We start from the raw sequence: 16,834 nt of genomic DNA, 5'->3' as shown, positions 1-16,834 counted from the left end.
ATTTAAGTCTCCGCACTGTCGCTTGATCTTCAGATAGTTCCTGACTATGGAACTGAACTTCTCCAGGCCGAGGGACTGACAACCTCAAATTCTACGACTTTAAGGGTGATGGACTGATTACATCGTCTTCACATCTCTACTGTTCCTGCCTACTTTCTGTATTCGACTGAAGAAGCCTACTGTGTAGGCGAAACGTTTCGGAATAAAGTTGTCTAACTGTTGCATATGTGTCTTACCTAACAAAAAATTAAATATTTTACAATACATACTTGATACACACGTACCTACCTGCACTTAGACAACTGAAATAGTTTTTTCACTTAGTCTAGAATAAATATTAAAGTATATTTTCCAACATTTACTGCAGCCATTTTTTGCGAGTGCTACGTGTAGTAGCTATTATTCACGAATACATCACGATCAAATTCTACCACCATAATCATGGAATAATGTGAATTCTGTTTAGGAATTACATCCTGGCTGGCTGGATGCGAGATTAAAACGTCCGTTTCATGAACAGCGGATGGAAGATTAAGCCTCACCTTGCGTTGAATGAACCAAACGGTTCATACTTCGCATTAATAATAATAATAATAATAATGACTGTCCCTTTGTTTTACTAAGCTTCATATCGCTTTCTAACATTCTTCACGTTTTCCTATTCTCTATTAACTGCGTGAGAGAAGTCTCTTTAATAACGGTCACATACTGCTTCTATCTTATACGTCCCATCGTGTAGGAACTTTGTACCTTCACTCTCACAAGGATTCCTAGTAAGGCATTATTTTCCCAGGGCCAGGATTTTAGCACATTATTTACATTTTTCTCGGTGAATTTTAAACAAATTCCGTAAATTCTTACATATAAACACCTGAACAGCCACCCAGCCCATTCTAGCACCAAGAGGGAGGGACACAGGGTCGGAGTTCGAAGTTCCCTGCTTTCCCTCTGGGATCTGGATGCCAAGCATATCGCAGCCGTATTCTGTAAGTTTTTTTTTGTGATTAAAATTGCGTTTTATAGGATTTATGAAATATAACGAAACAAAGAAGCACAATGAAAATAAAATAAGAAGCACCGATAAATTGCCATTGAGCAAAAAACTGTAAAATAAATAAGAGTTTCGCCACTATAATCACAACCTGTACCCTTTATCTCCCACATATGCAATTTTTTTTATCACATCACTACTTACATTATACCCTTTACCCACACCTTTACTGTTATTTGAGTTCCCATCACCATCCACTAATACCTTAAAGTAATTTGTCATGGTATCCAAGAATCAAGATATGAACTGCAAAACAAATATTGTAAAAATGGTCAGATAAATTGTCTATAGAAGATACAGCGAGAAGCCGAAGTATTTTACGTCACTGCGTTGTTACGGCAGGGCTGATAAATGCGAATTAAAGGTGGTGTCCCGCATACAAAAAAGTTATATCTGCTTCGATGACTTCATTTGCAGTAGCAAATGAAGTGGCGAGTTATAGATGGTTATATGAGTGGGTGTGGTGATCAAAGCTGAAATGTGTTGTATGACATATGATAGTCATCTGGGAATGCCACGGAGTTGTGAAAGTGCTTGCACGAGACTATAATAAAGGTGATGCGTTAATTAATAGTAAGTTGTAAAGGCTATGGAAATAATATGCGAATGTATAAGTTTTGCAATGAGTTAGACTGCTAGCTAATTGGTAATGACGTGCCTTGCGTATTGATCCCCCCCCCCCCACCCGAAAGGTTCAAGAAAAAAAATATATTTCTTCTCATTACATCTGTTACTATTGTTGCATTTCCAAATTAGCTTGACAATCTCAACTTTTATTTAGTTTTAATTTGCAAATGATATTAAGCTCAAATAAGGATGTTTCACAGCAATATCTGCTAACGGATGAATTATATTATACATCTTTTCTCGATTTTTGTCTAAACGCGCTGTCAGAGAAACACTGGGTAATAAATTTACACATGAGACCACAAAGAAAACACTTGACATGCGACATTTTCATAAGGGATGTGTTCCTATCTTCCAACTTGTAATGTGTTATTCGCACATAAACAGTAATTTAAAAATAGTAACCTCATTCTATTTTAAGGGACTTTTTTGTTTTGTTTAAGATAGTCAGGAAATTTTCTCACTGAAGGGATAATCAATGAGTAATTCTGATATTCAAAGGAGTCACTCAAAATGGGCCTTATATTAATTTAAAAGAGGTTATGTAACATGGCCGTAACTAGTCAATCTGAAGTTTAACATACCGTAAGAGAATCACCCAGGAGAAGAGAGGAAGAAAGGCATGCGGCAGTGGAGATTATATTAATTTGCAGATGTGTAACGTGGCGAAACCAAAGCAGTCAAAAGCACGAAACAACGAGGCACAAGCTCTGGCGAAATCGTCCAGGTATGGGGAAGACCAGAGCCCATGAGGGTAACCGAAAACTTAGTGATAAGAAACTGGGTAGAGCCGGGTAAACATCCTTGTGGTACTCGAGCTAAAAGGCTGTCAATGACCCAAACTCAAAAGTATATAAAAAAAAAGTGGTAATTGGTCCTCAGAGGCCAAACCAACGGGCCTGGGACAATGAGAAATTGCCAAATGGGGTCACAAGCCTTTTAGACCGAAAACAACTACAATAAGGCAGTATTTTAGCATTAGTAATGTATGTAGAAGCATATGGGCAGAGGTGGAACGGCCCAGCCTACTGCCAAACTGACGTGAGCACAGACAATTCCGGGTCTTCATCAAGAACCACATAAGTATCGTGTGAGCTATACTTTCCAGGAATTTACAAACCGAGCCTGTAAAAGTGATGGGCCGATAACGATACCAGACATGCCACAACTTAGAGGTTTCCGAAAAGGAAAGCTGCACTTTTCCACTGACGGGGTAAAATGTCGCCAGTCTAAATCTGGCTGAAAAGATGTAACAGGAAAGTGAGAAGTGAAAGGCATAAGTGTTACTATGTTATGACAACTAGATTCAGCGAACTAATATTCGTACTCGCTGGCAGTGGGTTGCAGTTCATATGAGCATTTACAAGCTTCAAAAACTGGGTGGTGTTGGTTTTTGTTACGGTACTGTTTAGTACAATTACTTCTTCCAAGCGCTAAGCCCGTAGGAGTCGTCTAGTCCCTGGGGCATGGAAGGTCATCAGGCTAAATGCGAGGAAAAGACGAAAACAGCACCAATTCCCTGGATCAAGGGATCTTCACAAGGTTCCTGAAGGGAACAAGAAATGGATTCAAATGTGGGCAGGAGAAATATACTTATTAATAATTTTACCTCATCTTGGTTGCAAGCGCCAGCTGAAGGCGAACAGTAATACCTAGCATCTTACTTCATGTATCTTTATCTAGGAGTTTCGAGATACAGCTGTCAAAAGGTACAGTAGTACAAAGAACAAAGTACGAATAGGAATAAAATTGTTAGATGACGGTGGAATGAGAAAGGATTGTATTAACACTGCAATTTATAGCAATCAAGGAGCCTAGAGAATACTGATAGTATTATACCTTCTGGTATAATGACAGACAATGAAGAGTAATCTGTTTTGGAATGCATTTGTAAATGTTAGATAAGACATGCAAATTTGTTTATTGTCTTCCAGGCACAGAGAAAGATGACGAATTGTGCTATATGATAAATCGATACAAATATACCAAGTTTAAGTTTTAGACACAGCTGAAAAATTGACAGGACAGAGAAGACTGAGTTAGAGAAGACTGCCAGAAACTGATAGGAAAATGAGCCACTGATGTACGGTGGACAAAGAAGGGAAGTTGATTGTACCTCATTTTCTCAGATATTAAAAAGGTGATAACGGTGGGAGAGAAGAGGTGTCCCGGCTCGAGGAAGGATGAATGATGGAAGGTGATATTGGGAAATAAATCAAGGAAATAGAATGTCTGGTTGTGACGGACTGTGGTTGATCTCCCTTGTGATGAGAGGGGTGATAGCCAAATTAACTGAAGGGGGAGGGGATGCGGGTGGTGGGGAGGGAAAGAAGAGGGAGAGGCTGTTGGGTGGTGTGGAGGGGTAGACAGTCTGGTGGGTGTAGATAGAACACTCACCAGTACGCAACGCATTCAACGAAGTAATCAAGCAAGTAACCATTATCATCTCTTATGCTAGCAGGAACACCATACTCAGCAGAGTTGTGTTCTGATTCAATGGTTGATCGAGACTTAAGGGTTCCACACAGTTTCATATATAATCTACACGAATATTAAATTATTTTTCTCACTTGATTCGCTATGCAAATTGCACAAGTTTATAAGTTTCAAAAATAAAAATGATGGCTATTTTGCGTCACTGTTGAAAACTAAGTGCAAAACAGTTGAAACTCCCCACCCTCCTCATCCCGTAAACTCAAAATGGTTAATTAAAAATAAGTATTTACTCATTTATGCGCGCATACACAACGTTACCACTAGATCAAGTTTATTTTATCATGCATGATGGGTGATGATAATTAGAGTGGGAGGGGCGAGCTAATAAATTTAGATCTCATGAAAAACTGACAGATAGGAAAACTCGTTAAAATTGAGGAATAGGTTGAAAGAAGTATAATACAAAACTCATTACTTTATGTATAAAAATTTTATTGGAAAATTTTGGTTACTTCAGCACATGGCTAGACAATGTACAACAAATGCCACATTACCAAAATGTGTGAAAGTAAAAACCTAAACATACCATGAAGTAAAAAAGACTTTGATAATACTAAATTAAAAGAAAATCATACGTATGTACTGAGAAATGCTATACTGGCTAATTTTGTATAGCATTCTAAAATATGGATGAAGAAATGTTGCTTTTATTTATATATATATATAAATATATATATATATATATACTGTATATATATATATATTTATATATATATATATATACAGTATAACTGAACATAATACAGTATTAGTTTAAATATATTAAACTCTAAAACGCTTACAAAATGGATTTCACAGCTAAAAGACTAATGTTCTCTTTGGAATACACGAGAAGAAAATATAAGAAACTACATAAAAAAATGGGAAAAAGTCTGGGAGAATTTCTTGAAACCAACAAGAAAAAATGCAAAACTTAATGTTTGTAAAGCTAGTAGAAAATATTTCTTTTCAAATAGTGATAGATGGATAAGACGGTATTTTATTCACTCGTAATCCTCCACTCTGTCTCTCTCATATATATATATATATATATATATATATATATATATATATATATATATATATATATATATATATATATATATATATATATCTGAACATTTAGTTATCAAGGACACTCTCACTGACAGCACCAGAAGCGTTTCTGTAATAGACTCGGAAAAGTGAAACAAATTGAAGTTGCCTTTTAAATTTTCTTCCTTTAATTAACTGTAACGCCACAATTATATGTTTTACACTAACTGAATCTTTCATGATAAAAGGAGTTCTTCAAACTAGCCAAATATGGTGAGTGGAACACAAGGCTTCCTACTTGTGTTAATGAGATCAATTGTATTTGTGAGAAGAGAACGTGCCGACGGACTACTCTAGCCAAGGCGAGGCGACCACCATTAGTATTATCGTCATGAAGCGCTGTACTCGTGTCACAGAACACCTGGTGTATGAGGGGTGGAGATAAACAGGTTTAATCCAAGGGGATCAGGAACCCCTAACCAGCATCAAGGCGCACTCTCCCAGTTTCAACGAAGGAATGATCCGCAAATCTGACTTCCCTCTTCATTAAAAATTATACGGTAGGTTACACCATGCGATACTGTTACCTCTGTTTTTCATTAGATTTTTACTCGCTAATAAATCTAAAGTAACACAGTTTTTTTGGCAAGTTTCTTCTGCTCCGCAATCTGTATACATATATGTGAACACCCGTGTACTATTTTATTGACACCAATCTCCTTCAATTTTAAAAGTTTCTTCTTGGTCGTTTGTGTTTTAATTCACACAATATTTTAAGAAGTGTTTGAAGTTTTATACCCTTGTGGCCAATAGCACTGTGCAATTAAGAGTACTACTGTAGCAGTATTAGCCACATCTGCAGCAACATCAGCCAGAGTTGCATCAACAGTACTAGCCCCAGTTGCATTAACAGCAGCACTAGTTACAGTTGCAGCAGCAGCAGTACTAGCTTGTTTCATCGGCAGCAGAAGTACTAGTCACATTTGCAATGGCAATGGTAGTTACAGTTCTAGCAATAGTACTAGCCAATGTTTCAGCAGCAGTACTAACCAGTAATAGTAGTAGTATTAGCCACTATTACTGCAGCAGTACTAGGCCCAGTTGGAGCAGCCGTACTAGCTACACCAGAAGTATTAGACAGTTACAGGAGCAGTACTAGCCAGCTGCAGCAACAGTACTGGCTACAGTTGCAGCAAATACCAACAGCAGCGCTCCGACCTCGGAGACGAGGAAATGAACCATTCTTAAGCCTTGTAAACGTGGAAAAAATAAATGAAAGTGAAAGAAACATCCATGAGGCGAGTTCCATTATGGAGTTTGTGATCTTTGTACTTGACACAAATTCGATTTTTGTGCCGCAGGAAAAAATGTATATAGATGAACTGTTACAAGCCACTTGAATGGCACTGGCAACCCGGAAGTTACCATTAAGTTTGCCTCGTCTCCCAGCCACGGATAATATTCACACAGGACAAATAACGGAATTTTAAGAACAGTAGGAAGAAGTCAGCCGATCTGATAGACAGAAGGGCATTTATGAAAGTAGCTAAAGGTACCTATTGTTATGCTGGTTTGAAGGTTTGTTGGCGACTTAGGTTTACTACAAAAACTTAACATTGGACAAACAAAAGCTTCATTGTAAAATAATTAGTAAATTTATGATTTGAAGATGTTTGCGTGCGTGCGTGTGTGTGTGTGTGTGTGTGTGTGTGTGTGTGTGTGTGTGTGTGTGTGTGTGTGTGTGTGTGTGTGTGTGTGTGTTTGTTTCCGCGTGAAAAGATATAAAAATAAATTGGTTTCTTCATTTAATGCAATATTACGCCTGTTCACTGGGCGAGAATGAACGGGTGTCATTTTGGGAAATATAGGTCAGAAGCAAGTCATGAATTACAACCCTGATGCACTTGAACTGTTACACCGATTTTAATGAAACTTGACCATTAACCTCAATCTTAAGATGCCGGATACTGGCCAGAGAATAATTACAATTTCGCAAAAAAAAAGTAAGCCATTAACCATTGGCGTTGTTTTAAGAGTTTAATAAAATTAAAGCCATTTTCTGTTGTCCTAATTGTGGGAAATTATCTCTTGTGTACAGTTAACTTTACTTCCTATTTTTTGGGATTAAAGTATTCTCGTGCAGTATTATATTTAATACATTAACTTAAAATTTTCTCTCAATTCTTAACAAGTGTTCCTCCTTCCTTGTTTCTGCAAGTATATCGTTACTCATCCGGTATATTTTTGTTTCCTCTTCAGAATCCTTTCTTACTAGGGCACTGACAAACATGAATATTTAATATTTAGTGAGTGTGTGTACTCAATTGTGGTTGCAGGGGTAGAGACTCAGCTCCTGGCCCTGTCTTTTCACTGGCCGCTACTGGGTCCTCCCTCTCCCTGCTCCATGAGCCGTATCATACCTCGTCTTAAAACTATGTATGGTTCCTGCCTCCACTACATCACTTGCCAGATTATTCCACTTCCTAACAACTCTGTGGCTGAAGAAATACTTCTTAACATCCTTCTGACTCATATGAGTCTTCAACTTCCAATTGTGACCCCTTGTTTGTGTCCCATCTCTGGAACATCCTATCTCTGTCCGCCTTATCTATTCCACGCAGTATTTTGTATGTAGTTATCATGTGTCCCCTGACCCTCCTGTCCTCCAGTGTTGTCAGCCCGATTTCCCTTAACCTTTCTTCGTAGGACATTTCCATAAGCTCTGGAACCAGCCTTGTTGCAAACCTTTGCACTTTCTCTAATTTCTTGACGTGCTTGACCAGGTGTGGGTTCCCGACTGGTGCTGCGTACACCAGTATGGGCCTGACGTACACAGTGTACAGAGTCTTGAACGGTTCCTTACTGAGGTATCGAAACGCTATTCTCAGGTTTGCCTGGCGCCTATATGCCGCAGCAGTTATCTGGTTAATGTGTGCTTCTGGAGACGTGCTCGGTATTATACTCACCCCTAGATCTTTCTCCTTGAGTGAGGTTTGCAGTCTTTGACCACCTAGCCTATACTCTGTCTGGGGTCTTCTTTGCCCTTCCCCGATCTTCATGACTTTGCATTTGGCGTGGTTAAATTCTAGGAGCCGTTGCGTGTGTGTGTGTGTGTGTGTGTGTGTGTGTGTGTGTGTGTGTGTGTGTGTGTGTGTGTGTGTGTGTGTGTGTGTGTGTGTGTGTGTGTGTGTGTGTGTGCGCGCACGCGCGCGTGCCGAGCTCGCGTTCGAGCGTGCGTTTGTAAATACATTTTATCTTCTCGCTGGTTTATCTGGTCTTCTCTTGTGTTGCAAGCCTGTGTTGTCCTCACAAAACACAGCGCAGTGTTTCTCAAATATAACACAGCAGTTGAGCGCCTGCGAGATCTCAACGATACCCGGAGACACGGACACCGGTGATAAAATCAAGCGAAGGGGCAACAAAGTAATCAAAACACCACTGAAACACCAAGTGAGCGGCGAAGAAGAAAATACCAAGGATGTGAGGAGGGAAGGATACGGAGAATGGAAGAGAGGATCACGGACGATGTAAATGAGGAATCACAGTCATGAGTATAGGATATGATAGTTAAGTGAGAGACGGATTAATCACATAAACAATGGAGGACACGAAGAATAAAAGCAATGAAAGGTGTAGGGAATATAGGATATGAGGAACACGATGGATGTAGTGGATAAAACGAGGAATGGGAGAAGAGTAAAGAGGAGAGAAACAAGATCATTATTTTAATCAAGGGGAAGCGTTAAACCCGTGGAATTATACAGCGCCTGTGGAGGGATGTGGAAGGTATTCAGGTTTAATTCAGGGAACTGAAGGACAGATCCAATTCCCAAAATCAAGAGCCCCTCACCAGCATTAAGGAACCTTTCTTGAGGAGAGAACCAAGAGAAGGCATAAATATGTCAAAATTGAGTAGCGGATTTGTACGAGAGTTAACCAAGGACCGGAAGTCGGAAATAAATGAGAAAGGTGAAAAGTGGATAACGAATAAACTGTACAAGAGTAAAGGAGGGGAAGCTAAAACTAGACGGCCTAGGAGCGGTGAGGATGGCTAGATAACATAGTGTATCTCAGCATCTGGCATCAGGACGGCGAGTGCAGCCAAGCTTATAGCCGTAAATTTCTATCCCCCACACGCTTGTCCGAAATTTACTTTATTTATGAATTCGTTTGTTTGCGCTTCGATTTCCATATATTTAGCTAGGCTAATAACGCATAAAGAAGTCATGTGTGGTAGCATTTAGAGGGGGGAGTGGACGTCCCAACCAATCAGTATTTTCTTTATTTCAGGTTTAATATGCTTGACGCTCTACCTCTTATACACTGGGTTGGACTTATCAGTTCACGAGGAATCTTGTATCACTGTTGCACATGATATCCAACATGCAAATTGTACTATCTGCCTTATAGTATCATTTGTTATTGACTTAATATGCTTCATGGTCACCCTCGCCAACATTTCCACCTGCTATCAGATGAGAGGACCAGCTATATCATGATAGACAGCGGTCAGGGACGGTTGTACACCCACCTGCCGGTTGCCCTGCACGCTGCCATGTTCCCTGCTACCTGCTCCCTCGTAACTTAGCTGGCTGGACCTGTTCCTGTTGGCGTTCGGCATGGAAGAGTATCTACTGTATTTGATTGTACCATGTGCTCAAGAAAATTATTTTCGTCTACATATATTTATTTTTTATGCATTTCAGTATGCTTTCAAAACATGTTTCGATTACAGGATATTTTCACTAGTTAAGTTCAAGACGATTCAGAGCTCCACGTAATAAATGAGAATTTTTAAAGCATTAAAAAAGTGCTGGTCTCTTCGTAGTATATCAATAAGTGTACAATGTGTCGTCACTGAGGGAGCTTCTGAACATTTATACATTAGTTATGTATATATAAAAAAAGCCTTTTGTTCTATAATGATGACTGGACGAAGTTTTGGCAGCTGTGGGTAGCTTTATCCTATTCTCGACCCTTGAGGGACGACTTCTGTAGTCCCAGATCCTGACCTGGGCATCACTTACTCTTTCCCCAGTTTCAATCTGAAGGAAAAACTCCGTAGTCCCGGGTCCTGAGGGGTAATATCCCTAGTTTTGACTTTTGAGTGGAGACTTCCTATCGTCTCGAATTTTGAGTGGGTGGGTCCCCCCGAGATCCGACCCAACGGGGACTCTCTTCTTCAGTTTCGAGGGAGTCCCCCTATTCTCTGCCCAAAGAGACTTGGTTGGAGGGACGCCCCTAGTCCTGGTTCGAGGGTCGGTGGTCCCTCTTTCCTGATCCATGAAGGATCCCCCCCCCCATCCACATAAAAAAAATTATCAATTCCCCTGGCAGTCTTCGAGGTTAGAAATAATTAGAAGAAAACGTTGATATAAAGAAAGGAGGGAAAAGATAAGAGACATGAAGGAGAGAGCAAGTCAAGGTGTCGCCGAAAAAGAATAAAATAACAAAGAATATGGCCGACAACACAACCTCCTAAATCAAGAGAACTTAATGACCTGTGACTGCGTTAATATTGAAATATATTTGCTACTTCAATCGATAAAATACGCTGACATGTTACAGGCTCGCTGCGGGAGAGGGTGTACAGCCCAGGAGTGAGAGGTGGTCGTGGAGAGTGGGTGGAGAGGGCGGCGAAGGGGCACTGGAAAGAATGGAATGGGATGGGAAGGGAAGGGAGGTGGAAGGAAAGAGAAAAGGAGGGTAGAGGAATAAGTGGGGGGGGAGAACAGTAGGAAAGAAAGGTGAGGAGTAGGATGGGAGAGGAACAGAGATGAGGGAATAAACGGCTCGGGAGCGACACTACATGTCTTATTTCTATCTGTCGAGCCCGAAGTTCTATACAAAGATATCTAGTTGTACACTATTTTTTTATCAGATTTTATTTGATGCAACAGATTACACACGCCATTTCCATTTCGTGGACGATACTCCAAATATTTGTGCAACGTAAAGGATCTAGGCTGTCTCAGTTACATTAGGATACTCCCTAGAAAACAATAAACGTTTAATAAATATGTTCCATGACGATACAAGGAAAAATAAAAGCAAATTCAGTTGTGTCCGGAGGCGAGTCAAGAACATACAAATTTATTTGCAGTGCAATTATAAAAAGCTTTGCATTAAGTAAAGTGGCAGTTTCTGCCACTGAAACATGTTACACAACTCTCTCTACCAGTGGTAAAACACAAAAATCACACTTAGCCTCGGTAATGATAGAATTAGACGAATCAGACGTTATACTGAGGCAAACATTTGATATTGTGGGTTATAAATTAGACGCTGTGTATTCCGTAGTATTTACAAAATATGAGGGAATGTTTATTGTAAATCATATAAAACAAACTAACACAGATTATAGCTGCAAAAACTAACTACATAGCATCAGACGGTAATGTATCCAATATCCTTTCCAAAACACTGCCGTTGGCTAGATACAATAATACACACTGGAAATCCCAAATTAAAGATATACTGATGCTCGTTCTTGGAAATGAGTACCATCAATATGCGTAAAGTTTAAAAAATACGCTCCACTGAGAAACATTAAACCTGCATGGATCATACAGTACCTGGGGAATGGAGGTAATCAGGCTTGATCTGGGGAAGGAGTGACAACTTCAATTCCTCAGTCCATTACCAGTATCAAGGCACCTCCCTCGAAAGGTGGGTCATCTTCAGTCTGCTAATCGCTAGACATAAGCGCTATTCTTAAGAGCAGGAATTTCCTTCTCAGAAAGAAGACAATCAAAGACAAGTGAGGTACTGATAGCTTTGTCCTCGGCACCCCTTGTCCCCATGTCAAGTGTCTGTATCCGCCTTGCCAATCCTTTCCGAGTAAATTTTACGCAGCAAATATGTCTTTTCTGGCTCTCAGCTTTTCCAAAGTCGTTAGAGACAGTGCCCTGAATCTAGTGCTCTCAGGCTCGTGACTAATCTTGTACAGACTGTTCGGGGGTTGACTGCTTCCTGTTAATAAAAGGAGCCCACAGGTAGGTAACTCATAGGTATGCCAGCTTAGCGAATGTCGCCGGTGTTATGCGGTAGATGTGCATCTCCCACGAGATGCTTAGTGTGACACTTATCCATATGTCTTTCTCTGAGTTCGATGGTTGTCGTTTATATCACTCTTCCTCCCCCACCCATCTAGTCTGAACCATTATCATAAAAAAAAAGCAGCACACTGCGGATGTATCCATTTTTACTAAATAAACAAAAATATGCTCCCATTGATTTTCTCTCCTCTTTACTAATTTGCATGATCTTACATTCGTTAGAATTGAAATCCAGCTGTAAAACCGACCACAATGTGTAGTAAATTTTTATGAAACCTGTTCCCGTTTGTATTCTTCCTAATAACTTGAGCCTGCAAATAATACGTAGCAGTTTGTCCCCTCTGGCAGGTCATTCACGTACATAAAAAAAAAATGCCCAACCTGATGCGTCCTCCGCATCATCACTGTCTTCCTTTCTTTGATATTCCGGGGTCTAAGTAAACACTTTTATCCCTATCTGCTTTTCTAATTTATGGATTAGTTTCTGTGGGGTACCGTGTCAAAGGTTTCCCTGCAGAATTCTAGAATTCTAGGTTCTGTGGTATAGAGAAGCTTTGTACGTACACATGCACGTGTACGTGCGCTTGAGCATATTGCTGGAACATACATGGTTGTCACTTCTACCCCATCCCCCAGTGTACGTGTTCCCAACAAGACTGATGTGTGCGTCTATGTCCTCAACACGGACACTCGCCCCATTACCAGCGGTGGTCAGGCACGATAATGAGTTTTTCTAGCCTACCTCCTTCCTGGCCGCCATGCAAGTCAAGAGGACACACGTACCTGTCACTTAACACAGTAATTGGAATGTGCTTGAGAGAGGGAGCGTGCATTAATTAGTGTAGTATTAAGGACACAATCTGTAAAAAAAAAATAACCTCTCTTCAATGCCAGCAATTCTCCAATGAACGTGATGTAATTACTTCAATTTAGTTACATACGATGATAGGTAAAATGTTTACGTTTATACATTAGAACTCTGAGGGTGTAAGTTCACGAGCTAATTCCTCTAGTAATCATGATAGTTATGCATGCAAAAGTGCAAATAACAATAAATATTATGAAAAAAATAACAAGCACAAAGGAGCAGCAGTGTGTCCAGGTGCCACCTTCCGTTAAATTTGAGAGGCTGTCTAAAGGTCAGGAATTTATGAAATTCTTTCATGCTTGTTGTGTGTGGTCTGCAAGATGCAGGACTTTCTTAATATATACCTGCTAGACTATCATTGCTTTGTAGTGGTGGGCCGCGAGTGTGTCTGCTCGAGGACCTGCAACGGATAATGGGCATTTCTGCTTATTTCGCATGTTATAGTGTTTATGGGAAAGCGCTAAACCCGTAGGGGTCACACAACACATGGGGATAGGAAACAATCATGTGTGATACATGAGGTGGAGATTCGATACGATTTGCTGGATATAGAGCCATTTACTATCATCGTCCCCCTGAGGGACGAACTCATTGACAAAAGACATGGCGACTTTCTTCCTAGGCGACTTCCATTAAATACAAAGTTTACTTAATTAGAGACACTAACACCTGTAGTAGGTGAAGGGGAAATAACGGGATAATTTGATATGTAACAAGATTTCCTAGCCGATGGCGTTATTATTATGCAATAAACTGTTTTTAGGGAGAAGCTATGATAGAGAAGTTTAAGCCTGCAGGAAATTTTATCTAATGAAATTTTCCAGTATAAAAAGTTTTGAAGAAAACTAGCAGAGGAGAACTGAGCCAACGTGACAAACCTACTGTTAAATGAAATATACTAATTAAAAAATGATTAAGCGATAATATGCTTCACCTAAAACTTTTAGTAGCCCAGGGACACCACATGTCAGCAGCTCGTGGGTCCTAAACAACAGGTTAGACGTTAAGGAGTATGTAGTATATTTTAATCAGGAGTAATTTCGAGAAGACTCCGGCAGCATCTAAATATTACTTGAGAGGTATATTTAGGAATGAACGTTCACTTCCAACTAATATATATATATATATATATATATATATATATATATATATATATATATATATATATATATATATATATATATATATATATATATATATATTCGTGCCGAATAGGTAAACTTGGTCAATTAGCAAGAACTCGTTTAAAATTAAGTCCTTTCGAAAATTTTCTCTTATATGTTTAGATATACTTTTCTCATTTATATGTAAAAAATAATAATTTTGTACCAAAAGAACTTGAGAAAACTTACCTAACCTTATTATAAGAAGCGCAATTTAATTTACCCTAATCCAATTAAATATATATTTTTTTTTCGTTAGGTTCAGAATGATTTTTGCAAAATTATTGCATAAAAAAAAATTTTCACTTGCCTTATTCTGCATGAGGAGTATTTAATCCGAAATCGCAAGTTTTACCTATTCAGCATGATTATACACATTATATATATATATATATATATATATATATATATATATATATATATATATATATATATATATATATATATATATATATATATATATATATATATATATATATATGCCTGCTAGGAATTCGCAAGAAGAGGCGAAATATTCACAAACACTTATCTCTGGCTGAAGGAGACTCGAACCTACGAACTTTGGAAGAAGGTACGCAGTGCTTTACCAACCTAGCTACATTAGTCAATAACTTGGCGTCTAGCGTGAGCTAGACGTTGATCCAAGGCAGCCAGCTTTCAAGCAGGAGGCTTACATTATATATATATATATATATATATATATATATATATATATATATATATATATATATATATATATATATATATATATATAATATATATATATATATATATAATTACACACACGCACACATGATGTGGAAAATACTGTATATATTTTCCAGAAATTCAGTATATGTAAATAGATGGCCATACTGTATTTAATAATATTTATGTCATAGAAAACGGAAAGCCTGCGTCTGCACAGACGAGACTCGCCATCTTGGTTTTGAATTTTGTATTAGAAACGTTGGTGAATGGGGAAGAATTTTTCGTGCTCTAGAGGTTAAAATTGTGCTGACACCTCTCAAATAGGAGGCGAAATTGGTGGATATGCATTCCTGCATAACTCGAGATATCAGACGACTGGACAAGACAGCTCCAGGAACCTCAGATAAGCTCTCTAGATTTGTGTATAATTCTGGCCAGTGTTTTCATAAATTTAGTTAGTGAGGTTTTTCTGAGTATGATACAACTTAATATCCAGTCAAATTGGTGAGTGATATTAAGATATATTTTCCTTCTGTTATGTAATTGTGTATATATATAACCATTTATTATTTTTAATATAGTCCACAAATTTATATATTTACCAGTATTCCTGGTGTATGTATATTTCATTTAATTAATAGGTCCAGAGCAACTTGTGGTTATGACAGTGCTAGGTATCGAAGGGGGACATTTTTTGCGACCTAGGTGTCCCAAACTCCTACTTGTCTATGTAACATTGATAAATAATAATTATCTTTGTTATCATTTACTGTTATGTACATAATTAGTTACATTCAGATAAATGCAATTTTCAACACATGACATCCCTACAGCCTCCATCCTCCTTCCTGCTGCAACGTTCAAACTCCATGCTTAAACCCCATATAACATTTGCTGGTAACACTATATTTTGGTACTTTTCCATTTCTTCCCTCCATGGATAAAGTTCTTTGTCTCCGCATATGCAACGATGCACCACTTGCTACTTTTTTCTCGTCGTGTATTTTATGATTCACATAGTCTTTTCATAGACCCACATGCCAACAAATCCACTACCAAATATCTGAATACATTTACTTCCTTTATACTGACTCCAACTTATATCCAATCTTTCATTTCCTAGGGTGTTACTCTCATCACCTTGCCCTTTATGTTCATTTTTTGTTTCCTTTTACACACCATCCCAAATTTATCCGCCAACCTTTGCAGTCTCCTGAGAATCTCCCAAAATAACCATGTCATCAGTAAAGAGCAATTTTGGTTACTCCCAAATTGGATTATTTCGTTATACTATGAAATTTTCTTTAATATTCCATATACATTCGAGTAGCAAGTCAAGCCATAAAATTATGTATGAGAACCCTCCTGTAATTCGCTCATTATCTGTTAATTCCACACCTCCCCACCTACACCCGTGGCCTGGTGAATAAAGCTCTTGTTTCACACGGCGAGGGTCTGGGTTCATTTCCCAGCGAGGGTAGAAACATTGGGCGTGTCTTTACACCGGTTGTCAATGTTCACCCATCAGTAAAATGGGTACCTCGGAGTTAGTCGACTGGTGTGGGTCGCATCCTGAGACAAAACTGACCTAATTTGCCCGAAATGCTCTGCATAACAAGCGGATTTCTATATATCCTCCCTTAAGTCAATGTGACCTGACCTGACTAGGTTGGGTGCATTGGCTTAAGCCGGTAGGAGACTTGGACCTGCCTCGCATTGGCCAGTAGGCCTGCTGCAGTGTTCCTTCGTTCTTATGTTATGTTCTTATAGGAGTATGTAATTGATGTCAGACCTATAAACCTTGTACATGTACTTTTAGTAAATAAAGATATTATTATATTACTATTTTACAGCCCCGTATACATGA

General features: G+C 38.8%; 1 long non-coding RNA gene across 1 annotated transcript in view; it reads right to left on the bottom strand.

Moving 5' to 3' along the window:
- The window catches only part of LOC138853075 (uncharacterized), a 70,684-nt gene that overhangs the window by 51,118 nt on the left and 2,732 nt on the right, over positions 1 to 16,834 (bottom strand). The window contains exon 2 of the long non-coding RNA XR_011392325.1: positions 862 to 984. This is a non-coding gene — a long non-coding RNA (uncharacterized lncRNA). The remainder of the gene's footprint in view (positions 1 to 861; positions 985 to 16,834) is intronic.

Source organism: Cherax quadricarinatus, chromosome 22 (genome assembly GCF_038502225.1).
Source record: "Cherax quadricarinatus isolate ZL_2023a chromosome 22, ASM3850222v1, whole genome shotgun sequence".
In the NCBI taxonomy this organism is placed as follows: Eukaryota; Metazoa; Arthropoda; class Malacostraca; order Decapoda; family Parastacidae; genus Cherax; species Cherax quadricarinatus.
Note: the sequence above shows the minus strand (reverse complement) of the source record. Positions and strands in the feature narration are given on the sequence as shown.